The sequence below is a fragment of the Chelon labrosus genome (genome assembly GCF_963514085.1).
Source record: "Chelon labrosus genome assembly, chromosome: 19".
Classification (NCBI taxonomy): Eukaryota; Metazoa; Chordata; class Actinopteri; order Mugiliformes; family Mugilidae; genus Chelon; species Chelon labrosus.
The window spans coordinates 4,250,020-4,276,592 of NC_140352.1; the positions used below are offsets into that span (position 1 = coordinate 4,250,020).

General features: G+C 42.3%; 1 protein-coding gene across 1 annotated transcript in view; it reads left to right on the forward strand.

Annotated features, from left to right (window-relative positions):
- LOC311504369 (protocadherin-15-like) overlaps window positions 1–26,573 on the forward strand; it is a 197,009-nt gene that overhangs the window by 2,973 nt on the left and 167,463 nt on the right. The gene's annotated exons all lie outside the window — the stretch shown is intronic.

Sequence of the window (26,573 nt, forward strand, 5' to 3'; positions counted from 1 at the left end):
CCATCTTCAAACCAGCATGTGTTAGCAGTACAATTCAAACCCAGTCGTTCAGTAGCAGTTAATAACTGTCTGCCTGGATCCTGTCTCTGCAGCGGTACAGGCTGGAGTGTGTGGTTTCCTCCCTGGGACCGTCGCGCCCATCGGCAGGGTTCCTGATTAGTCCGGTTTCCACAGAACCTGGCATCGCTGTAAGAGCTGTACTCAGATTTCATTACAGTCTCCTGGAGCTGCTCCTCTGACAGTAGTGAAAACTGTGACAGTGATGACATTCAGAAATAATTCTACCCTTTGGCAGCTGTCTGATATTCACACCTCAGCATGTATTTGTGGTCTAAAGTAAAAAAAAAAAAGAAGTTCAGATTGACTCGAGAATGTCTTTGGTATTTTGACCTGGCGCGACCTTTGAGCATGTACGTGTTAATTATCTGGAGTTTGACGGACTGGACTGTCACATTCAACCGGGGGGAAAAAGAAAAAGATCTGAGTTTAGCACCTCCGCTCGAAAACCTTTCTGTATGTCCATCACATGGTTAAATTCTCAGTCAAGTTCAGGTCTAAAAAGTTTTTCCTAGAGAGTTAACTCTCAGGTAGCAACCAGCTTTGTTTCTATGGTTAGTAAACTCAAAATGGTCTTATGACGCAATATAATGGAAAAACTCTTCCTTTTATTCCGACTTTAATCAGTAAATGCTGGGACTGATTATTAAATGTCATATTAAAGAGGCAATCCAAAGCGTTCCAGTTAACAAATGTCAGTATGTATCGCCGACTGTGGCGACCAAGTATCACATTATGTTGCTGCTATGTAATCTCTGTAATGTAGCACAGATGTGCTAAAACGTCATCGAGCGACATCCCGTGGGTTCAGAGATTGCTGATAATGCAAACCAAACATTTCATACCGCTGCAGCTTCACTTTTACAGCATTTTTTGGATTTAATTATGAGAAATTAATTATAATTTTGACATCAGATCAGTTCAAAATATTGCAGGCAGTAATGGTTTTGGGAACAAGAAGGAACAGCTTCAATGAGGTGCAGGTGAGGAGCTGCACACCTATTTCACGCATTCTCGACTCATTTGTGTCCGTTCCTTTACTTGTCTTATTTAAAACCTCCCTAGACTTGTTGTATTTGAAATATTGTGTGTAGTGTCGTGAACCACAGTGAGCTGCTAGGTGAGGAGCTGCACAATTTCTCAGTGGAGGTAGCTAATGTCTTTCATGCATGCCTGACTCATTTGTGTCCACTCCTTTTGTTTGTAGTGCTTATTTCAAACCTCCCTAGAGGTGTTGTATTCGAAATATTGTGTGTAGTAATGCAACTAGAAGGAGCAACCACAGTGATCTGGTAGGTGAGGAGCTGCACAATTTCTTAGCGAGGTAGCTAACGTCTTTCACACATGTCTGACTCATTTGTACCAATTCCTTGCTTAAAAGCTTGTACTTGTGTTCCTTTTATTTGTAAAAGTGTATTTCAAACCTCCCCAGACTTTTCGTATTTAAAATATTTTGTGTATTAATGCAACTAGAAGGAGCAGCCACAGTGATCTCTTAGATGAGGAGCTACATAAGTTCTTAGCGAGGTAGCTGACTTCTTTCATGCATGCCTGACTCATTTGTGTCCACTCCTTTTGTTTGTAAAGCTTATTTCAAACCTCCCTAGACTTGTTGTATTTCAAATATTTTGTGTATTAATGCAATAAAACGGAGCAGCCTCAGTGATCTGTTAGGTGAAGAGCTGCACAAGTTCTTAGCGAGGTAGCTAACTTCTTTCACGCGTGCCTTCTGCTGCTTAAAAACCAGAGCACAGTTGATCACGGAGTGGTGGAAAATGTTCTGAGTTAAAATGACCGAGCTGTGAGCTCCTCAACTTAGATACCAGTTCTTAGACGTTTTCATGTTCTGTCAGTTTGTCTCGCTAAAATTAAGATAATTGCTTCGTCTGCATCAGGGGCGCATACGAGTATGAACCTCACCGTTTGGTTTTTGCTGTAATACTTTATATGAGAGAAGGCTGCTTTGGGTTTGCTCCTGTTTTATCTTAATTACCGGTGAATGTTAGAAAGTCTAGAGGGCTTCTTCTTTTACTGCCTCATTTAATTCCACTAACAGATCTCACTATAGTTAGTTAAAAGAAAGAATGAAAGTCCGTCCTGTAACTTTATACGCTTACACCTGCGCACTCTGCATTAGTTCCCATGTCCCCTCGTTGACTTCGGATGCATTTGCTTTAGCATTTTTAACGCAGGTTGGCTATTATTGTGTTTTTGGACACCAGATCAATTTGAAATATTGCAGGTAGTGTAATGGAACAAGAAGGAGCAGCTTCAATGAGCTGTTAGGTGAGGAGCTGCACAACTTCTTAGCGAGGTAGCTAATGTCTTTCACACATGCCTGACTCATTTTATTCCTTTTATTTGTCTTATTTCAAACCTCCCTAGACTTGTTGCATTTGAAATATTGCGTGTAGTAATGCAACAAGAAGGAGCAGCCACAGTGATCTGGTATAGGTGAGGAGCTGCACAACTTCTTAGCGAGGTAGCTAGCTTCTTTCACGCATGCCTTCTGCTGCTTAAACATCAGAGCTTGTAAAAATGATGGAAAATGTTCCGATCTCACTGTAGTAACTCAAAAAAAGAAGAATATAACTCAATTCAATTACACCTGCACACTCTGCATTTGTTCCCATGCCCCCCCCCCCCGTTGGCCCTACTCCCCGTTAGACAGCTGTCATATTGAATTAGCCGCACTTGTTTAAGCAACTTATTCCTGCGTTCTTCACTTTCTGTCCCACTTGGTATGTCTGTGTTGTTCTCCGTGTATTTTTACATCTACCCCTCGTTTAAGAGTTTGTCCTTTTGTTCCTTTTTGTTCAGCAGAATTGATTATTTGGAATGCATCTGTCAAACCTCCCCAGACTTGTCGTACCTCTTCTGGGAGATATATATTTGGCTTAATGCTCAGAACAAGCTGTCATGGCCACGTCTCATCGAGTTAGTCAGGCGTCTGAGAACAGCCTCTCAGGACTTAAAACTTTGGGTTTATGAACTTTATAGAATGTAACTTTGCATTTTTTACCGATCAGCCACAACAGGAGAAGTAAGTACCATTGACCATCTTGTGACGATTCAGTGTTCTGCTGGGAAACTTTTGGACCTGGCATTCATTGGTGTGGATGTTACTTAGACATGTAGGACCCACCATAGCAATGGGGTGGGGGTGCCTGGTCTGGTCTGGTTAAAAATGCTTTAGGAACAACTCAAAAAAACATGAAGAACAGCACAAGGTGTTGACCTGGCCTCCAGATTCACTAGATCCCAAACTGATCAAGTATCTGTGGGATGATCCACAGTGGGCCCCTCCCCTCAAAGGCCCCCCCACTAACAACATTCTGTTTCCAGACACAACCGGACACGCTCAGAAGGCCCATGTCCATTCTCTGATAAGTCACCACAAGGGAGACCTGCACGATATTAGGAAGGTGGTCATAATGTTATGTCTGATCGGTGTATATCATTGTTTTTATGTAAATCAGAAATATCTGTTTGTGGTTAAAGATAATTTCTTCTAACAGAATGCTACCTTTCATTTTGTAAGTCCATCCAGCTTTGCAGAATGGCGCGTTGCATGTCATTCTCGTCTGCAATCGTTTTGTTTCTTTCGCAGCAGTAAAAGCAGAAATGAAATTAAGAGTTGGGTTTATTTGCTTCATTCTCCATCCACGCGGTTCACACCGGGTGAAGCTTCGGATGACTTCGGCTGTTTTCCTCAAATGTCAGCGCGGCGCCGCAGCGTTGATCCTCATTGACATTTTCGTTGGGAGTTTGTCAGTTGTGCCAGGTGCTGCTCTGAACGCTGCTGCTGCGTGAGGGATTGAGTTTATAAATTCAACAATACAACCGAGTTAATTGTTCCTAACAAGATTATCTGCCCGCTGGCCAAAAACGCCGCCTGGAGTCTGAATATCTGGCAACTCAGGCAGGAGAAACAAAAAAACAGGCGCATTGGTAAAAGCTGCCTAACTTATTTTCCTTTTTTCGCCACGATTTGATTCTCTTCAGCGCCTGAGAATGACACTGCAACATTTATCGAACCGTGCACACTGACTTTACATAATTAGAAAACACAACAGCTAAAAGTCGAGTAAATATTTAAAGCAAAAACAGGTAAACAGATTTTAATTCAGCTAGACCTGCAGCTTCTAAAACTGAGTTGTTTTTGCTTGTTTCTTCTGGGTCCCCCGTACAAGAGGATCTTCACTAGTGTGCCTGAGTCCCACGGTGAGATTAAATTAACTCGATTTTAATCCTGTGGGGTAAAAGTACTGAGAAAGCCCCTGCCCCAGTTTAATACCCTAAGTAGCTTTCTGTCTGATCAGGGGCTCCTAAACCTCTTCAGCCCTGGACCCAAATAAGAAAGAATTAGCCAATGAGCCTCAGACATATTATAACGTGGTGCCGCTCAGACACTTGCTCCTCATAATTTGACATTTTTGCAGCGTTCATACATGTTTAACTACAGTTAGCTCAATAGCAGTTGTCTGTTTAGTGTTTTTCCGAGTGAGTAAGTGGGACGTAACCAGTGGGCGGTGAGTTAATGAAGAAGCTGGCTTTCAGGCATGTTGCGGCCACCTAAGGCTGCATCCTTTCTCCACAGTGGCTTTGTACGGACGGAAGCGGCTTTCAGTTTCTGTGCATGTCAGGATACGTGAATACATACGTACACGTATAGTTCAGTGCAAGGTAAAGCATAAGAGAGGAGGAAAGTAAACATGCACAGAGCGGCGCGGGGAGTCAAGGCTGAAGCCTAGCTGGCGTCAAGTCCACGACTTCCCTATTCAAAGATGAGATAAAATCATTACTGTTTTATTATTAAACACAAAGTGGTAGTATTTACATGTCAAACAGCTCCGGTCTATGTTGGACAAGAGTTTATGAGTGTTATATCTGCTTCCAGAGTATTTAAGCATCTGCAAATTGTTAGTTTTTTCTCAGACTTAACCTTTGGCCATTGTCGTTCACGCTCATCTGCATGAATCCCGGCAGCAACAGGCATCAAAGCTGAGTCAAAACACCAGCAAAGACCACACTTAAACATGACAAAACGCCGTAAAGATTACTTTAAATGTAAAGACGATGTGACCGGCGAACGCAGAAAACAGCCGATAGCATTAAAAACCCTCAATATGTCAAGCGTTTGCAGGATGTCGTGGAGCTTCTTACCGTGCAACCGTTGTGAGATGCATGAGATCAAAACAATGTATGATGGTTATGTGGTATTGCGGAATCAGCGTCCCCTGAGGAATAACCGCAGTTATGGTGGTGCTTTCGCTGCCCCTGAGGGTGCCTTTTATTTCTCTTGCAAGTACGGCGCTGCTGGTTGTATTTAGCCCGTGATATACAATGACAGATCACTAGAGGAGTATCTTTTGACAGCGCTGCCCTTTCCAAACTGTCTCCAAAGACAACTTTTCACTGGTTGTGTGTAACAAACCGTCAACTGCATCAAGTTAGTGAAGTTCCACGGCTGCTTTTTTATTTATTTTTTTGTGCCTCGGCTTGAGCACCTTCTAGGTAAGGATACCCTTTAGGCTGGCAAACAAACGGTGCTTCATCACCCAGCACACAGGCTGTCTCCTTAAAATGAATACAAGTTCAAACCTTTTTCTGCTCTGCTTTTGGTCTCCACCACCTCCTGTGGGAAAATATCTCACTAATTATCTATTAAACGCCCGACTGTTTTCACTAGTTAGCTGCTAACTGTGCTTGTCTGTCACTCGGTGCTGAGCAGGTTGTCACTGTAAACACCTGCCTGCTGCAGCTGAGAGTAACATAATGAGAGTGGTGACGGAGACGGTAAATTCACAAGTGAGATGCTTAGGAAATAAAAAAATCACCCTTTAAATATTGTCTGTTGGCATAAGCTATGTTTTTTCTTTTACCTTTAAGTAAAAGGTAGCAAGAAATACTTTAGAGATGTACACCGATCAGCCACAACATTAAAACCACTGACAGGAGACATAATCAACATCTTGTGACAATTCATTGTTCTGCTGGGAAACTTCTGGACCTGGCATTCATTGGTGTGGATGTTACTTAGACATGTAGCCCCCACCTAGACCAGATCAGGCACCTCCGCCCCATTGCTATGGTGTCTAGGTGGCAAAAATGCTTTAGGAACAACTCAAAAAAACATGGAGAACAGAACAAGGTGTTGACCTGGCCTCCAAATTCACTAGATCCCAAACTGATCAAGTATCTGTGGGATGATCCACAGAGGCCCCTCCCCTCAAATGCTCCCCCACTAACAATATTCTGCTGCCAGACACCACAGGACACCTCAGAAGGCCCATGTCCATTCTCTGATGAGTCACCACTACACAATACTAGGGTTAGGGTTAGCTTTCTTGATTGCTGGGCAAGAAACACACCACATTAAAATCACAACCATCACACACAAGCTACCTTTTTAGAACAAAGCATCGTTTGCCGACTGAACTCACATACGGTGCATGCGTGCGGCGAGTCAGGGGCGGCTGTGGCAGGAAGTTAGCGGGTCTGATTGAAGACCTGAAGATGCTCCGAGGCGGCGGTGGCGGCAGCGCGACGCACTCGGGGGTGGCCGGGCACTTTCAGCAAAACAAACACAAACACAACCGTCAGCACAAATCCTCATTGCAGGCGGCACGTTTGTGGAAAGCATGAGCGCGTTAATGCATGCCCGTGTGAGATCACTTGTTCCATCTTCCTCTGCTGGAGACAGAGGATGCAACTACCGGCAACAATGTGTGTGTGTGTGTGGGGGTGTGTGCGTGGGTGTTTGTGTGTTAGCGGCCACACGCTAAGCCACAGAAGGTTGCTTGTGTTAAGTCTTGCCGCTGGCCCAGTGTGTGTGTGTGTGAGAGAGAAGGGAGGGAGGAGATTACAGCGACTATAGCCAACTTCAAAGTGTCTACTGGTGTTGTGCCAGGTCAGCATGTTTACACAGGAGAATTGGTGTTGAGACGCACACACACACACTCTCAGACTCTCGCGCACGCTTTCATACATGCACATGTGCAGACACACGGCTTATCGTCGTCTGTTCCGGCTCCCGAACACACCTGACTCACACACCGCCCGGAGAGCATTGGTCTTATCAGTGGTCCCAGTGAGTTAGGGGGAGGCATTTAATCAGGGTCAACGCACAGCTCTTGGCATCAAAACTGATTCCACCATCTCTCTCTCTCTCTCTCTCTCTCTCTCTCTCTCTCTCTCTCTCTCTCTCTCTCTCTCTCTCTCTCTCTCTCTCTCCCTCCTCTCTCCTCCACGTCTTTCTTTCACTCACGGAGAAGTCTGGCCGGCTAAATATTGCCCCGGCAACCAAATTCTGTTCCAGAAAAGTTCAAACTGGATCGCTGGGGGCTTTAAAATAGTTTCACTCATTGATTTACCAACTTTTCCAGCTGCTTTTTTTTTTGGAGGGGGAAAGGTTGAACAAGTTGTAGCCGGCCCCGCAACGCGCTGGATTTAAAAGTCACAGATTTGGACCCTTGTGGTAAACAAGGAGGTTTCAGTAGCAGTTAAATCGATGGTTAGACTTTTGTCCAATGAGGCCATTGGCTAGAAAACAGTTAGCTACACTAAAACTCAAAAACTTAAACATTACACGTCTCTTGCAGGTCATGGGATATCTAAGCATTTAAAACTTTGCAGCTGGACTTGTAGACATTTTACCTCCCGTCCAAAAGGCATCTTCAGTTCAGAAAACACTGATTGGTTTCCCAGGTTTACCCTCTCCTGAGGTTGTCGTGGTCCGTTGTGGGCATTTACCCCATTGGTGAGGACAGCAATTGTGTAGTCAACCCTCCAACCGTTGCGTGAGCTTCTGCCAGGTTTTCTGATCTTTGGAGATCCATGACCAACTGAGCCAAAAGACGACCAATAACCGGGCGTTGGTGACCCTAGTTTTGCAGCTTGTCTTGCGCCTTTAGCACCAATTGGATCCCTGTTAGAAAGGACGATTGTTCTGATTGGCTGTGCACAAGCCAGGTCGCATGCCGACGTAGTTGTCTGTTGGTTGCAGTCTTTGTGGTGCAACGTTGGCTCAGCTGTCGAGTGGCCCGGCTCCTAACAGCGCATTCTCTGTCGACAGGTTATTAGTTTTGCACATACAGGGCTTAATTTAATGGTTGTAGACTGTTTGACTGAAAAGAATATTCAAATAGAAACACAAAAGCACACAACCAATGCATCACATGTTAATATAAGTTGAATTTCATGCAGCTTTCTTGTTAGAAAACCTTTGAGTCATATTGTTGTTGCAGTTTTAGCTTTCAGCTACCGGCTACATTATAGAAAGTAAAGTAGTTGTCTTGTTACGTAGGTACGTACTCAACAGCCCTTTATTGCCACAATTAAATAACCCTTTAAAACCAAATGTGTCACCGGTGGGACGTTTGTGCCAGCAGACTTTGGATTACCTTAAATACGTTACGGTTTCTTAAAGCTTAGATGTTGCCATTATGGTAATTTCACTATCACCTCTCCCGGAAGCTCACTACACTCTTATAACATGCAGTAAATTGTAAATAAAACAGCAAAAGCACTCACTCACGGGACATTTTCTGACCTTTTAAAATCCAGGCAGACATTCTGAGGCTTAGGTGAGACACATACAGACAGAAACTGATCGACTAACACCAACATGTTTCAGTGCTTGTCATTTTACAGAACTCTGCAATACATTTAAATGTGCTAGAGGACATACGTGAAACAGAATCTGATTTTTAGTTAAAGCCAGAATCGGTCCTAGTGCTGCTGCACGTAATGACACAGACACTGCGGAGGAAACTGTCTCTTAGTAATGTGGATTTCCATGCACGTATAGAGACTGTGGATTTTCTTGGGCCAGTGAACAACCTTTAGGGATGAAAGATAAAGCCCAGAGTTCTCTTATGGGGCTTATCCCGCCCTTATAGGAGAAGTGTTTAAGTCCACTTTGGATGTCAGTAATGGCGACTGCAAGGTTCACTGTAGTTTATTGAAAAAAAGCTATGCGGTGAATACTGTATGGTTCATCTAGCAGTGAAGCTCTAGAGCAGGGGTGTCAAACTCATTTTGGTTCGGGGGGCCACATGCAGCCCGATTTGATCTCAAGGGGGCCGGACCGGTAACATAATGACATAACAACCTGTAAATGATGAGTTCTGGGTCTCAGTATCGAGATATATCCACAACTCTGATTAAAACAGTGCAACCCCTAGTGGACATAGGTGGAATCACAGTTGTTTTTATTTAAAAATTGCATTTATTGTCTTTGCAGATTCAACCCTTTTTTTTTGCCCTTACGTTTGACACCCCTGCTCTAGATGATGCGACGTTTAATTTTGGCGTTCAGCGCTAAAGTTGTCTTACATCCCCGCTCATAGACGGCTCTTTGACTTAGGATTTTAATTATCTTTACATAAGTATGTAATGTAATGAGCGGCTACCGCTGGGACTCGCGCAGACGTTGCCTCACGACTCGAGCGAAATCCTAGACAAGCAGTAATGTTTTAGTGGGATCAGAGCACTGCTCTCTGAACTGTTTTGTCAGCTGTGTTCGTGTCAAACTAGGGCAACGCTGGCTTTGTTTTCATAGTGGTTTGTGAGGTAAGAACGTGGTACTGTTCTTTTTTTTATATATATATATGGCACTAAAAACATCTTTCATGCTCACAATTTCATGCATGTTAGAGAAACATGCTCAGACGAGGAAGCTAATTAAAATCTGCAACCGCTTATGTCACCTATTCATCATATCACCTCCTTTCCCTTTTTTGGGGGGGTCTTCTTGCTGCATCTTTGTTTTTCTGTCTCCTGTGTTTTTCCTGCTCCCTTCCTGCAGCAAAAAAAACTTTACCACCAATTATTTTTACCCGTTCACCGGGGTGTTCTCCCCTGTCCATTCTCAGTTCTCCACGCTGTCGTTAATATTTAACACAGCTGTCAGACTTGAAGTGTTTTGAACATGGTGAGTGTGTCTCTGATAACACCCGTGACCTTGTATTACTCCGGAGCTCACGTTTCTCTTTAATGTCTTGGGTTTTTTATCGACAGATTAGTCGACATCTCGGGCCTTAGATCGGAGCCGCCGATGCCTCTGGCTGCTTTTAAGGTGCGTTTTGTCGTATGATAATTACATGCGTTCATTCATTTATTTAATTAAGCGTTCCTTTATCTTTAAACTGAACAATGAGTCTTTGAAGGGGAGCTTTGTGCTGAAGCCCCCGTGCGTGGAGATCAGTGCTCTGCAGATCCTCGGATCAGCAGCTTGGAGAAAGACTCAGGTGACAACTTTTAAGCGGCGTTGGCAGGTGAGAGCTTCGTGCAAGCCTTGATGCCTGTTCCAGGGCAGTATGTCATGCCTGCATGGTGAGTGTAGGAATTAGTTCTCTAGGGTGGCAGTTTTTTATTTTATATAAGTGACAATTTTCTGTGTGGAGAGTGCTAGTGAGAGCCAGCAGTGGCAGCCTCGGATTCCTTATCTCAAGAATGTGTTACAGATGTGCCCTTTTTTGTTTTTTAAAAAATGCATGCCTTTACCAAATTGGACACAACTAACCTTGCGGTGAATGGTAGCCACTTCAATAATGACATTGTGCAGAGTGAAGAATTTTTCTCTTCTACCAGATTCTAGCTCTTGTGTCACAATTTCCCTGAGACAGATGCCATTCCACGTAGAATAAATAAGCGACAGTGCTCTCCTTTTCTTTCCTTTCCTTTCCTTCGGCATAAATGCGTCAGTGCTTGCACCTGGTCGGGCAACTTGCTGGAGGAAGTCTTTGGGTTTTTTTTTCCTGCCAATTTTGAAGCTAGAAAAACTGTTTGGAGACTGTCAATTTTGTCCCTAAGTCTTCACCAGAAACAAGTTTCTGAATATGTCCAGAACATGCCATGAAGGCGTCGACTGAAGGCTCATTAAAGGTACTGCAGGACTAGACGCTGTAACCTACGTACGTAGCCTACACCAGTGCGAGCCATTTATACTTGTGCTCTCTTCAGTCTGGCTAGCTCTGTAGAAACGCCACCCAAACACTAGCTGTGTCTTTTTTAAATTTTTGTTCCTACTTCCTGCTTCACTTTCAACAATGGCGACTGAAACTTTCGCTGAATTATCGCCGAAGACGAGTCCTACAAATGTTTGTATCTCCGAACCTCCGCGGTTAACCTTTCCTCCATGTGTTCCATCTTTATTGAGCCATAACAATCAATTAAAAAAGTGCGGCAATGGAGAAACAGCCGGAAAACTAGAGCAGAAACACGCTACTACCAAAAGGACCAATCACAGCTCTTAGAGTCTGCAAAATGACGCAGAAGCCTAAACTGAATGCAAGTTTGAAGTTTCAGACTTGAATCTCATCAGAGCAAATGATCCCCTGAGATCTGTTTTACAAGAATATATTAAAAATCCATGGTCAAGCACAGTTTATTCATTTTTATTTGGAAATAACACAAAATGACAGAAATATCTACACCTGCATTTCTCTCTAGCAAGACATTTAATAGAAAAACAACACATGCAAATACAGATATAGATGGAACGTTTGTAAATGTTGGATTTTGGAACATATTTCTTGCACGTTGGAGACTCTTGTTAGACAGAACATTGACAGACACAAGCTCACTCATTGTTAGCTGATGCCCCCTCCCCCACCCCACCCACCGAAAAGAAAAAAAAAAGTAATCGAAATCGGAGCAGCCATGACATTAGAGGTGAAATCAAGCGTAAGAAATGAGATGTGAGATTTATTGCCTTCCGTGCGGTTATGCGACTGTGAAATAATTGAGGAGCGGAGAGGTGAGGGCGATCTAACTGATCAGCCATGGTCACCAGTGACAGCACAATCTGTCATAGTTAACACCTACTTACACCATGTTAACCGCGGGGTATGCCCCATTATTCACTCCCTCGCCGTATGAATCGAAACACACCAACGCGCCGGGCCTCGTCCACACATGCGTGCCGACTCCTCGTGGTGCGGCGCGTCGACTTGTCTCGCTAATGTGGCGTCACCTGACGACGGAGAGGTCCGCTCAGGAAGGGAACAGGAAGCAAGTCATCAGGGCTTAATGGAGGACAGGAAATAGATGGTGGAGGTTTAGCTGGGCTCTCCTGGTCCATTAACTTGAAAATGAGTGAAGTGGAATATGCGCTCTGTGGAAAGCGTTCCTAGTGAATGTCTTCCCAATGAAATCACAACCTACATTCAGCCCTTTGCACACATCTTTGCACCTATGCACACGAGGTGTTGTAGAAACTAGTCAGTGATCACATGACAATAACAACATGGACGTATGAGAGAAGACAGCTGAGGAGCCCAGTGGGTCATTGCAGCAAACTAGCAGCAGTTCTATACGTACACTAATCAGCCACAACATTATGACCACTGACAGGAGAAGTGGGAAACATCGACCATCTTGTGACAATTCAGTGTTCTGCTGGGAAACTTCTGGACCTGGCATTCATTGGTGTGGATGTTACTTAGACATGTAGCACCCACCTAGACCAGACCAGGCACCCCCACCCCCATAGCAATGACACTCCTTGATGGCAGCAGCCATCCCCAGCAGGATGCAGCCTGACACAGACACACACACAAAAACACTTTAGGAACAACTAAAAAAAAAAACATGAAGAACAGCACAAGGTGTTGACCTGGCCTCTAAATTCACTAGATCCCAAACTGATCAAGTATCTGTGGGATGATCCACAGAGGCCCCTCCCCTCAAAGGCCCCCCCACTAACAACATCCTGTTACCAGACACCACAGGACACCCTCAGAAGGCCCATGTCCATTCTCTGATGCGTCACCACAAGAGAGACCTGCACAATATTAGGAAGGTGGTCATAATGTTATGCCTGATCGGTGTAAATGGTTGAAATGACAATAAAAACCTCTTTGACCATAATTTTTAAAAGAAAAATGACAGAAGATCTACAACTTGCCGTACACAAGCATTACCTTCCCATGCTATTCTCTGCATCAAACCTCGGGTTGAACAGTTCTGCAAAGCTCCACTTTAAATAGTTTTTTTTTTCTCTATTGATTGTCTGAAAATTGCAATCTACAGTCTAATGAAGTTGCAGTTAACATTAAAGAAAAAAAGACAGCTGCCTTTGTTATTTTTAAGATAAAAAAAGAAGGCAAAACACACTGAAGCATTGATTTATTGATCCTAAAGTAAAGAAGTGTATGTGTTTCCCATCCTTATCTTTGGTGCCTGCCAGTGTACTGTATGTGGGCTTTTTCCTCCAGTGTTGCATTTTTTAAAAGATCGATGCTGGCATGAAACAGAAGAAAACCCAGGCCTTCCGTGTCAAAGACATGTCTTCAGTATGAAATAACATCAAAGTTTGTAATTGGGACCTGTTGCCAATTTCGATATGTTTTTTTCCTTGTAAGCCTAATATTCATTTAGTGCTGATCTGGGGTCTGCCAGCTCCTCAGACACCTACGAGCTAAATGCTTCTCCAAGATAATCAGCTGGTCACTATTCGTTGGCGTACACTCAAAGGATTGAAGCTTTTTCCTCTGAAAAATCGTGGAAAAGAAGTTGATGAGAGCTGTACGACTGAATCAAAAGATCACAGTTGTGGGATGTGAAATGAAAACAGAGAGGTGAACAATGTCTGTAAAGATTCTCGGTCATCCGTGTGATGGTATCTCCAAAAAACAAAGTCAACTTGGACGAGTTTCTTTTGTTTTAGCTTTGTTTTTTGGAGAGAACTGAAAAGAGTATTGCAGAGTCAATGGCAATTGTTTTTTTGCTTTTCACTATGTGCATATCCATTCATGTAGCCTATACTGTGCACGATCTGTTTTATATATATATATATATATATATATATATAGATATATACACATTATTTTTTACTTTTAAAAATGTGAAATATTTCCAATAGCAGCTTTAAAATGTTTTCATTCACGACTATTTCAAACCTGACGTTGGCTGTAAGCTCTGTTTCCCGGAATCATCCTGCTACGGCATGACACTTCAGATGCTATGGGCTCTCTACCAAGAATAGTGGACCATCACAATGGCTTACGCTACTTCCATTAGTATTTTAAATATATATTCCTGGAGACAAAGATCTAGTCATCCTTACTGCCCGTAAGGCCAGTTCATGATTTCCTTGTCTTTGTGTTGGCAATGCAGTTTCCTTGGGCATTTGATCTAGTTAATTCTCGTAAGCTTCCACACAGACACTGCTGCACAGCTGCAGGCTGTAAAGTAGAGCTATGCTAAATATGAGCAGCTACTAGGGGTTGCACGAGTTCGGATTTTTTAGAGTCGGCTGTCTTTAAACGACTAGTTTCTGATGACGTCACTAATAAAAGCTCACGTGCTACATACTGTGAGCTGCAGATATGTATAGCCTGTATAAAAACAGGCAGCACCTCAGCACCATCAGTAGCATTTAATAGTACTCCACAGGATGTTGTTAGATGGGATAGTGTAGCGGCTAAAGGTCTAATAACTTTATCAAATAGTTGATGTGCAGCCTCCTTCTCTCTGACGTTTGGTGAAGTTGTTAACTGACTGCTGTCCAGAGGATTTGGACCGTTCCTCTGCTAGTGTTAGCATTAGCCTTTTCAGATGCAGGACTGACATGTCACGGTAGTATGGGCTTCTGAAATACTAAAATAGTCTTTTTCTTTGTCTAATGCGACCAACCAACTCTTTCCGTGATTTTAATGTGTGTCCAAAACCATAAATTAGCCCTTAATTCACCACCACGATGGCTAAATAAAGATAGTTTGCTGTGCCTTCTTGGCTACTTCTTAAAAAGACACGATTGGATAAAGAACCCCGTCTTCATTTGTCATTCACAAGCTCTCTGAAGGATTTCTAGAAGATACCAATCTTGATCTTGATAAACCTTGAATTCTGCTGTATCGTACAGCAGCAGCCCGATCTTCAGCCTCTTCCCTAACAGTAAGAAAAACGAGCCAAGAGTGATTCTTGTGATTAAAAAGGCCTCAAATAACACCAGACCTTGGGAGGATCTGTCAGAGAATACTTGGCGGCTAAGACTCCAATTCTCTGTGATTTCTGTGTGGAACGAACACATTAGAAATGCTGCTAAATCGTCCTCGGCTGACCCGGCTTCTTCCTGCCTCGTTTCTGTTCATTTAAATCTCTCTTGTTTTTTCCGCTCTTGCTTTGAATGCAAATCATTTATGAGCCCGACGACTATTAAACGAAGCAATATTGCTACGGCAGTTTAAAAAAAAAAAAAAAAAAAAAAAGTGAATAAAACAAACTCATACAGTGGATTTACACCCCAATGCGTTATTGTATAATGAATTAGAATGGAAAATACGTAACACCTTGCAGTATTTATGCTCTCCTTCTCATCTCCACCAACAATATATCTTTTAATTTAGTATTTTCCATACTTCCGTCTCTGTTTTGAATTTTTATTCTCCTCTTTCCCTCGCTTCCTCTTTGTAAAATCTATCCCACGTCGCCTTCCCTTTGCTCCTGGAGCGGCACGGCTAATCGATGCGTGTGTTCCTGGGCCCAAATTTAGTTTTATTGTACCTCCAGTGTGCTCGGCAATAACAAGAGTGATTTCATTTGGAAAAGAAAAAGCCCTCTGAGGCAGATGCGCACAAATCCCAGAAATTGCTTCATTTATTTGGCAGCACTTGAGGTGGCATAACGGCGACAAGTGTCAGTTTTGCGGACGTGAGTGTGTGGCAGATTAATGTCGCCACTTTGTATTCTAGCTGTATAATGCTGCTTTCAAGGGCTGTTGAAAATATTTAAATTACAACTTGAGTGCAAACGAATGACCTCGCTGTGCGGCGGGAAAAAAAACAACAACTTAATAACGAGATATCGTCGTCCGATAAGTGGGATTTCTTTTCCCTTAACGATAGACAGGATGCTCAGATGTGGCATTAAGACATGTCACTGCCGCTCCGACCGTTGCCTCTTTTCGCTTTGATTGTGTGAAAGTCTCAAGGAATTGGACACAGGATGCAGATAGACAAACACAATCCGATGTAGTGCAGGCAATCAGTACACCACAAGGAGCAGTCAAAAGTTCGCACATGAAGGGTTCAACACTAGAAGCATGAAGCAAAAATAAACTAGGATAAAAACAAACAAACACATGAAACGGCTCCAAGGCTTTAGTATGAAGACAATCTGAGAAGTGAGTGGTGAATAGCAAGGGAGTAGGTACATGGATGGTGTAAAGACAACTAAGACAGAATGTATTCTTATATTTTCTTCTTCGACCCAAATGCAGAGAAGCAGTTCAGGAGACTAAAGATGTACCATTAATAAATAGTCCAAAACTCAAATCTTAAGGACCAAACATAAGCCAAATTTAAGATGACCTGACAGTGAGGCGGGTAGAGGACCCGGACCAAGTACCCAAAGAGGGCAAAGGATAACAAAACACAAGTGAAATCAAAGGCCCTGTTCAGATCTCGCGTTAAGATCCGATCTGGACAAACCGATCGCAAGTGACCAGTGTTAAAGACAGGTGAGAACACCCCTAGGATGCACTCAAAGACCTCATTGTACCAGATCATCCCAACAGATCACTTCGATTTCAAAGTACATGCTTGCTTGTGGTTCCTAGAATTTCAAAAAGTAGAATGGGAGGCAGAGCCTTCAGCTATCAGGCTCCTCTCCTGTGGAACCAGCTCCCAGTTTGGGTTCAGGAGGCAGGCACCCTCTCTACTTTTAAGGTTAGGCTTAAACATGTCCCTTTTGATCAAGTTTATAGTTAGAGCTGGACTGAACCATCCCTTAGTTATGCTGCAATAGGCCTAGGCTGCTGGGGGACGATGCACCAAGCACATGTCTTATACTCTCTTCTCCCTGGCACTAAGCTCCTATCCTCTAATTGCATTTCTGTGGCACCAAGCTCCTGTCCTCTAATTTCTTCTTTGATTTCTTCTCTACTACTAGTCATGTTCTGTGCTACTGTTGTATAGCATGTTAACCACTGTGTGTCTCCCCAGTAGACCTAGGCTGCAGGGGGACGATGCACCAAGCACATATCTTCTACTCTCTTCTCTCTGGCACCGAGTTCCTATCCTCTAATTTCATTTCTCTGGCACCGAGCTCCTGTCCTCTAATTTCTTCTTTGATTTCTTCTCTACTACTAGTCATGCCATTCTGTGCTACTACTGTAAAGCATGTTAACCACTGTGTGTCTCCCCAATAGACCTAGGCTGCTGGTGGACGATGCACCGAGCACATGTCCTCTACTCTTTTCTCTCTAGCACCGAGCTCATATCCTCTAATTTCATTTCTCTGACACCGAGCTTTTGTCCTCTAATTTCTTATCTAATCCCCCCTCCACCACCCCATCCTCTGTCTCTACCCAGCTGGCCTTTGTCAGATGAGTTCCTCCATGTGAGCTTAAGGTTCTGCTCAAGGTTTCTTCCTGTTGAAAGGGAGTTTTTCACGGTTTGCCACCGTCGCCTTAGTGCTTGCTCTGGGGGTTCAGGCCAGGTTTCAGACTGGATTTTGTAAAGCATCTTGAGACAAATTGTATTGTCATTGACGCTATACAAATAAAATTGAATTGGACCGAATAGATCGCATTTGAGAGAGCCGATCTCTGGGTCGCATGTGTCCTCATTTGACCTCATTCTTTGGTAGCGACCTGAGTCACAGGACGCATTGTATCATTCATTCAGAATAAAAAAACACTCCTCTATTATAAATGATCGTCTAAAAAAGAAAAAACAGCGTAAGTGATGTCTGTTCATGAGAGCCTTTTAAAATATTCTGTCCTTGTAGCTGTTAACTAACTAAATAATAAATAAATCTAAACTAAAATTAACAAATGAAAGCATTTAATATGAGTACACAAGTGTGATTCTGTCACTGAATAATGAATCAGGGTGAGGTTAATTATTGATGTTTCTGTATGAGGAGCTGTGCGAGGTTAAGAGTATTTCCTCAACAGTCTTCTGTGTCTTTATTTACCTTTATTACTGGAGATTATGTTGCATAATGGAGACTTCCAGGGTTGGAGTGAGTTTTGTGCAGGTCTATCTAACGTCAGGGTGGAGATCAGTGAATAATATCTTAACATGTGAAGCTACAGTCATGACGCACCCACACAGAACAGCGCTGTTCTTGGTTCTGAAACAACAGTACAGATACATTAGTGACAGCAGCTGTTAAATTATTCTACTGGGCCCCAGATGATGTCGGGGTTTACCAGGTGTGAACACACGTAGCTAAAGCTGGTCACTTGCCATCAGATTGTCCAGATTGGACCTTAATGCGAGATCTGAACAGTCAAAAAGGTGGGTAGAATACGAGACGCAGGGGGTAAGACAAAGTTAAAGACTGAGGATGAAGGGTTCATGAGGAAAAAACAAACTAATACACTCATTGTAGAAGGCCGTTTGTGAGCAGTAGCTCCTGAAAGCAGCTATTCTAACAAGCTCTGTGATGGTGAGTCCTGGTGGGCTCATTTTATCCGTTCCTTTCCTCTTTGTTTTGTTCCGAAGTTTCAGTTTCTGCTGCAGAATCAGATTTGCTTTGTGTTCCCCCATTTTTCAACTGACAAATCAAAAAAAATAAAAAAATAAAAAAAATACCAGGAGTTAAGACCTCGGGCTTGACAAGCCTTCTATAATGTATGCTCACATCCCATCTCTGTGTGTGTTTTTCTGCTCGGCGCTTGTGTGCAGTCGGGGCGACGGTGATTTAGATGCCGCCTCTTCACACTCGCAGGTGCAGACTGTCTCCGTGACACTCAGCGAGATTGGCAGAGTGCGATGAGCAAAGTGCTCCGCCATTAGCTTATTGGACGGCTTGGTCGACACAAATGCTTGTGTGTACGAGTTCATGCTCGTTGAAACTGCCAAGTGGGCTGGATTTAGTTCTTAATCCGCATGTTGCAAAATTTTTCAGGCTGGATTCATGCATTAATTGTTTTTGCATCATTTACTTCTTTGCAAGAGTGTTTTCTGAGGGAATTGTGAAATAAGCGAGTCGTGCCATGCATGTGTTTGGCCTCTCTGACTGCATGTCTCCAATACAGGCCGTCCCGAGTTCAATCGCTCTTTGTCCCGGCAGATCACACTTGATCAAGACAACCTCGCGCAGCACGTTGCTCTGCATAAAGTTGTCAGCCGTCTGTCTGAGAGGGAAGTGAAAGAAGACGTTTCTAGTCTTGTTCTGGCAGCAGGGGAGCCGTAAAGGATACAAAGCACGACGCTAAAGCATAAAACGCGAGCGGGCACGGCGACGGACTGACAGATGAGAAACAGACAGATGTCGGCTGTGACAGTACAAGGGAAATATTTATATTTCTCGTCTTTTCCGGCGCCTGCAGCCGGTTGGAGTTACAGTAACGAGGTGGTATCAGTCACAGGCGATGGCAGGAAACTGATCACAAGCGTCTCACTCAGTGTTTTTCTGGTTAAGTTGCCACTTTGCGTCTTCATTTCACTATTTTTTTTTTTATCACACACACATATTCCTTGTCAGTGTCTCGTTTTGTTTCAATTCAATTTGATTTTATTTACATGGCACCAATAACACTTCTTAAGACGCTTTGCAAACCCCAGACTGAGACCCTCAGAGCAAGGCGATGGTGGCAAGGAAAAACATACAGTTAGACGTAGACTTTATTCATCCACAAAGGGAATTGCTTGGTCACAGTAGCTCAGATTCACATAACAATAAATAAATAAATAAATACTCTTGAGAACCACTAATAAAAAAAAAAATAGGTGAAGATAGTGAAAAAATAAAAATAAAAATTAAATAATTAAAAAATAAAGTATAAAGTAAAAAGGTAGTAAAATAAAATTAAAATTAAAATTAAAATGAAATAATTAAAAAATTAAGTATAAAGTAAAAAGGTAGTAAAATAAACTAAAAATTAAAATGTAACAATTAAAAAATAAAGTATAAAGTAAAAAGGTAGTAACATAAACTTAAAATAAAAATTAAAAAATTAAAAAATAAAGTAAGGCAAAAGGTAGTAAAATAAAATACAAATCTAGTAAAATAAAATAAAATAAAACACATAAATAAAATGACAAATAAATGTATTAATCCATCTGCTTGAGGCCGGCCAGGTAGAGACAGAAAAAGAGAGGGAGGAGATAAACATACATCTGAGTAAAGCATACATGTAGAATCTAATCGTGATACAAGTAAAACATATAGCTTGTTAACTGATAGATTGAATAGTAGTTGTAAAATAGGTGATTTAGCTGCTATAATGAGAATCATGCATTCAGGTAGGAGTAGATAACTGTAGGATGCTGTGGAGACTGGGCAGGTTGATGTAGTATAGAGCTCCACAGGTCAGAACCACACAACTCCAGACCAGAGACACTCACAAGGAGATGGGGGAGGAGGGGGACAGCTATACAGCGGTAGCACACAATGCATGAGTCTCCAAAGCTTTTCTTTTTTTTGTGTAATTCTTAATTTTCAACATTTTCCAACATGAGCCAGAACACTTAGTGACGTCGACATAGAAATAATATATATAAAAAATGTACAAACTACAAAAGAAAGGCGTCTAAGATAAATATATTTCTCCCACTTCCTCCAAATTTCTTCAAATTTAGTTTCCTGCAGCTTCACGGAGACAGTGATTTTTATTTTTTTTTTCCATTATGAAAATTTATTGGATTATTTTGTACCAATCATCCACAGAGGGAGTGTCTGGTTTGAGCCAACATTTTCCTTTTAAATCAATACTTATTTTAAAATTTAGAAACCCAGTATAAAGTTCTATACAGTTAAAAGCCACATTTGTGCCTAATATGATTAATTCACATTCTGAATGAATACTGCTCCAGACAGAAATGATTAACGTGCATGTCTAACATATGTGGTGAAGATCGGCCACAGTTTCTCCAACAACCAGACGATGAGACTACTTGTACATTTCCAACCAACTCACTCTAAATGCAGCTGAACTGGTTATTTTCATCTGGGATTCCTATAAAATTCCCAAAGCTTTCCATTCGTTTGTTTTCCTCCTTCTTTTCAGTCTCTTTCTCTCACTTTGCTTTTGTTTGTTTCTCCCCCGTCGACCTTTCTGTCTTATTCTCATACCGGCTCTGCCAGATCTGTATACATCACTGAGAGGTTGTTGATGTTCAATAAAGTCAGTGGCCTTTAAAGTGCAGGTCACAAACTCATTCATTGCACTTCTTCTTCTTCTTTTATTTTTTCTTCGCCTGTCTAGGACAAAGTCTCAGTCTTTCCTAACGTCATCGTTAATGTCACTCTTCTCGACCTCACGTTCTTTTCTCCTCTCGTTCTCCCTCTTTCTCCGTTCCCCCTACATTTCCGTGTTTCTTTTATTCTCCCCATCATTTCCTTTGTGAAAGCCTTTTCTCCTCCCCTCTTCCTCTTCCTCTCTCTTCCTCCCTCTCTCCATCTCTGACGGGTGTATTTCCGCTCCTCTCTGGAGGAATAAAACTTTTTGAAGTTCTGCCAGAGGAGAAGCGCCTTCAGCTCCAATTCACTTCATCCCGGTTACTGATGCTTACAGCATTGGCCCACTATTGTCTGCCACTGTCAACTCTACCAGAGAATTAAACATGAGGCAGCCATGCAGTCGTACAGCGGGACCAGTTCGAAAGGAAATCGAGAGCCGTGTACCAGTAAACATGAAATTTTTCGATGCTTTTCTGCTGCTGGCCAGCGTTGAATAATGCATTCCTTCTCAGATGTCTAATTCTCCCAGATACAGAATCGTAAACTCTTAACTGATGTGTGATTTTCATCACACTTTAGATAACCTGTGAACTACTTCTTTGACTGTTAGGTTTGTTTTGAGTGTGTTGCTTTAATTTCCTGCAGCTGTCTGTTACTGTTGAATCTTTTATTGCATCAACTAGGACATCTCTGACAGCTCGTGACAAGGGTGCACGTATAAAATAAGCCATGTGTGGCGCAGTTTAGACATGTTCCCTTTTGAATAAACAAGAACAACAGAATGTATTGAGACCAGCAGCGTGTTAAACCCATAGGCTGTAAAAAAAAATGGACGACACGTCTCCACTTCCTCCCATTGGCCGAACTGGTGCTAGTATCCCAGAGATATAAGCGGCGCAGTACTGTCCGATAGTGGAGTCTCGTTAACCTCCATCAGTTACAAAGAAATCTTGGATTATACACTGCACATTTTTAATTTATTTTTTATTTTTTCCTACTTTTACGCTTCAGGGGACCGGTTGTCAATGGCAACTGTCAATCATCACTGATGTCACATCCTGTTTTTATAGCATCGGCCCTGAAATACAACTAAAGTACTACTGCAATGCATCTGAAAAGGCTAACGCTAACGCTAGCAGAGGAAAGGTCCAAATCCTCTGGACAGCAGTCAGTTAACAACTTCACCAAACGTCCTGTGGTAACAGAGAGAAGGAGGCTGCACATCAAAGTTATTAGACCTTTAGCTGCTACACTATCCCATCTAAAACTCGACTTTTATCACGACAGTCAACTTTAAAAAAAAATCACCTTCCCACTTCAGCTGCACTCATCTTCCTCCTAGTTTTGAATTTGGTTGTAAGGCATGGTCAGTCACAGCTAAGATGGCGACAGCCAGAGCCACCGTACTAGGCATCAACACTGCTCAATGTTGATCACTGACATACACGTCAAGGCATGTGTAGTGTTTACAGTAGCCTACATTAAAGCATTAGCATGAAGTGTTCTCATCTTCCATTGAATTTTATGTTTAAGTTGCTGCACCGTAGGCCTTTGAGGAAAGTAACTTCCATCCTGTGAATGTGTTGCACATGTCAGAATTGACAATAAAGCTGACTTTGACTTTGACTTTGAGAAGAGCTTAGTTGCTATTAAGAGTCTGTTTGCTATAGTCTCCAGGTCTAGGCGGCAACATATGGACGAGTAAAAACACCAAATATTCCTCAAAATCAAACTTATAAGTCAAGTTTTTTGCGTAAGAAGTTTAAAAGCCCCAGAGTTAGCTAACACCGGCAGCAAAACAGACTGCAAACACATTTTCCATGCTCTCAAAAGTAGAAGCCTGACTGCATTCAATATTCCAGGGAATCTTAACTTCATCGTCATTACGACGACTTTGTAAATGAAATGCATGTGAGTGTTTTCAGCCGCTCAACCTTCTCCAGGGCAATAAATCTGATCTAACTCATCTGCTTCTCCTCATCTCCATATCCTCAGCTGTGATTGGTCTACGTTTAATCAGGGAACTCAGTTATCTATCATATTCCAGGCTCAGAGGGTCAACAAAGTGTCCTTTTAAATCATTGTATCATCTCTTTATAATTTGGAGACGCGATAATGTGAGAACAAGTGTCTCATAGTTCACTCATTTACAACTTTTCTTATTTACGGCTGTCAAAAATAAATCAGACTCCATTAGCTTATAGTTATCGTTCATTTGATGTCTGGCTATTGACTCAAATTAAATCTATTTTGTATTTGCTGCCTCTGTTTTGTTAAATTGAGGTCATGAAAAGTGTTGAGAGAGTTTCACGGTTTGGGTCGCCGGGTTTCCAAGCAAGGTGTCACGGTGTGGCAATTAAACAGCCTTTCTCGGAGCGGGAATGTATTTTACACGGAGCATGGCCGTGACCGTGAAAGCGCACTCACAGGTTCTATTTTTTTTTTACCTTTTTCAGCCATGACTGAAACTATTTTTCTTGCATCTGCCAGGCTTCAAAGCCAAATTACCGCTGCAATTAGAACTTCTATATTTGATTTCACACACCGTGCTGGAATATGGCACAGCTTGCATTTCGATGCTCAGGATGTTTGCAGTAGGTTGCAACATCAGTGTGCAGCAGCCCCTTGATATGCGCAGCATTTTCTGCAACTTTATGTCCCTGTCACACACAAAACAAATGCAAACAGCTTCTGACACTATAACCTGTGTAAACTGTTAAAGGAAACATAATGCTGTGATTTGCAGACGATTTAAAGGTTATATTTAATTTAAAATGGTGCAAAGATACAGAAAATATTGTGCTGAAACTGTGACAGTCTCTTGTTTGTTGAACTATATGTGCTCACTTCAGAAGACTTGAGACATAGATGTGTTTACCACTGAGTTGCATCACCGCTTCTTTTAACAGCATGTTGTGAAGTTGACACAAGATTTCAGCTGCTCTACAGTTCAAGGCCCCGTTTGTTGTATCCTTCAAAGTATCACATCATTTTACAGAATGAAATAAATATATATAAATACTGTATATATATATGTATATATATATATATATATATATATATATATATATATATATATATATATATATATATCCACTGATCAGGCATAACATTATGACCACCTTCCCAATATTGTGACTCATCAGAGAATGGACATGGGCCTTCTGAGGGTGTCCTGTGGTGTCTGGCAATAGGATGTTGTAAGTTGGGGGGGCTTTGAGGGGAGGGGCCTCTGTGGATCATCCCACAGATACAGTGCTCATGTTTTTTTTTAGTTGTTCCTAAAGCATTTTTGTGGTTGCATCCTGCTGGGGATGACTGCTGCCATCAAGGAGTGTCATTGCTATGGGGTGGGGGTGCCTGGTCTGGTCTAGGTGGGTGCTACATGTCTAAGTAACATCCACACCAATGAATGCCAGGTCCAAAAGCTTCCCAGCAGAACACTGAATTGTCACAAGATGGTCAATGTTATTTACTTCTCCTGACAGTGGTCATAATGTTGTGGCTATATCGGTGTATATACACAGAGTTTGGTAAAGTTGGACAGACTGCTTCTAATATAATCTTATACAGCAGAAATGCCTGTGGTGCAAGCACAGTCTGATGTGTCCATCAGTTTCTTGCCAATATCATAATACATCCACCGAGGTTTCCACACAGAGATTAATCGCCTGGGGAGCTCAGGCTTATTAAAAAAATACCGCCAGAATAATTTATAATACTCATCAACAGGGCTACTGTTACGTTAGTGACTCCGAGATTTAATTTCATAAACATCACGTATCTCTGCAGGTTCATAAAAAGTCACAAAAAATACCATCTGCTTCTCTGCTGGGATGGAGCAACCGTCCACTGTCAGCAGCATTGTCAAGTTCTTCTGCAGACTTTCCCCTATTCCAGAACCACATGCCCTTGCACAAGATTATAGACTTCGCCGGGAACACCAAAGTTTAATGTGTTAAACGCAGCTCTCTGGTTCAAGCCTCCGCGACTGTTGGATTTCACCTCGGGGGTTTGGTACAATATCACAATTACATTTCCATTATCAGCCATCTCCATTCAGTGGGCAGGGCAATAGTAATCTGACTCTGTCACAGTAACCTCTGCCATGGGACCCTCATAAATCAGTCCTAATTAAGCAGGCGGCAGATTGTGCGTGAGGGGAGGCAGTTAACGTTGTCCTCGCTGAACAAGCTAACCCGGCAGTCAGACTATACTTAGCATCACCATGGAAATAAATGAGCTAATGAAGACTGGAACACAGTTTAGGGATCTGTTTTCATACTGTAGGCTTCACAAATATTACATTTTGAAAAACTGCATGAACAAGCAGGGTACCTCATTATACTATTAGTACTTTTTCTTACTTTATGCATCAAATGCATGAAGTGAAATTAAGTACTGTTTAGCCCTGAGTTCATAATAATGAGGTATATGAAATTGTTTATGAAAAGCTTAAGTTGCAAGGTTTCAAAAGTTATTGGACACCTGTGCTACATAATGTTTCTTGGGCAGCCATTTGTCGGTGTCTGGCTGTTTGCATAGACTGTATATAAAGATGGATGTCATGACAGCTCCTCAAAAGTGAAGCCAAAGCATGTGGAGCTCCCCCTGGTGTCTGCCTGCAGTACAGGTGATAAGCTCCACCCCCTCCATGTTAGTGGGCGGGACTTGGGCCAAACTAAAACAATTGCTGTCATTTTAGGAAGTTAATATAGTGCTGATGCATGTCCAAGTGTCCATTTTTCTGAAAAGGTTCAGTTTAGTTATTTGACACTACGGAGACAGGATGTGACATCATTATGACAGTTGCCATGACAATCACTACGAGAAGTGGTCCCATAGGACAGAGAGAGTAGAAAACAAAAACAATAAATAAATAAATAAATAAGTGCAGTGTATAATACAACATTTCTTTGTTAACTGTAGACCAACTCATTAGCATGATTCAGGAGAGGCCTGCTCTGGTTTGTAGCTTTGCATGGTTCCCTAGCCTCCCAGCTAATAGCATCTCTTGTGGTCGCTCTTCTCCTTTTGAATGGTGACTACAGACTGCTGCCTACTAATCCTAATACAAGCTGATTTTGAGCTGAATTACTACAAAGCAATCAAAGACATGTGCTTAGAGACTCCGATAGTACACAAATATTTCTTATAACTTCAAAGACACCCTCTAGTATCCCCTTCGCTCCGCGTTCTCCCCGTAACATGTAATTAATCTTATCATGAGCGACGCACACGCAGAAATCCTCTCACTCTCCCATCAGCTTCTCTCTCTGCTGTGGAAAATTCTCCACCGCGAGATCAGAGATGTTGCTGGCACCGCTGGCGTTTCACGCTGCACTCAGTATTTCCTTCTCTATCGTCATCCA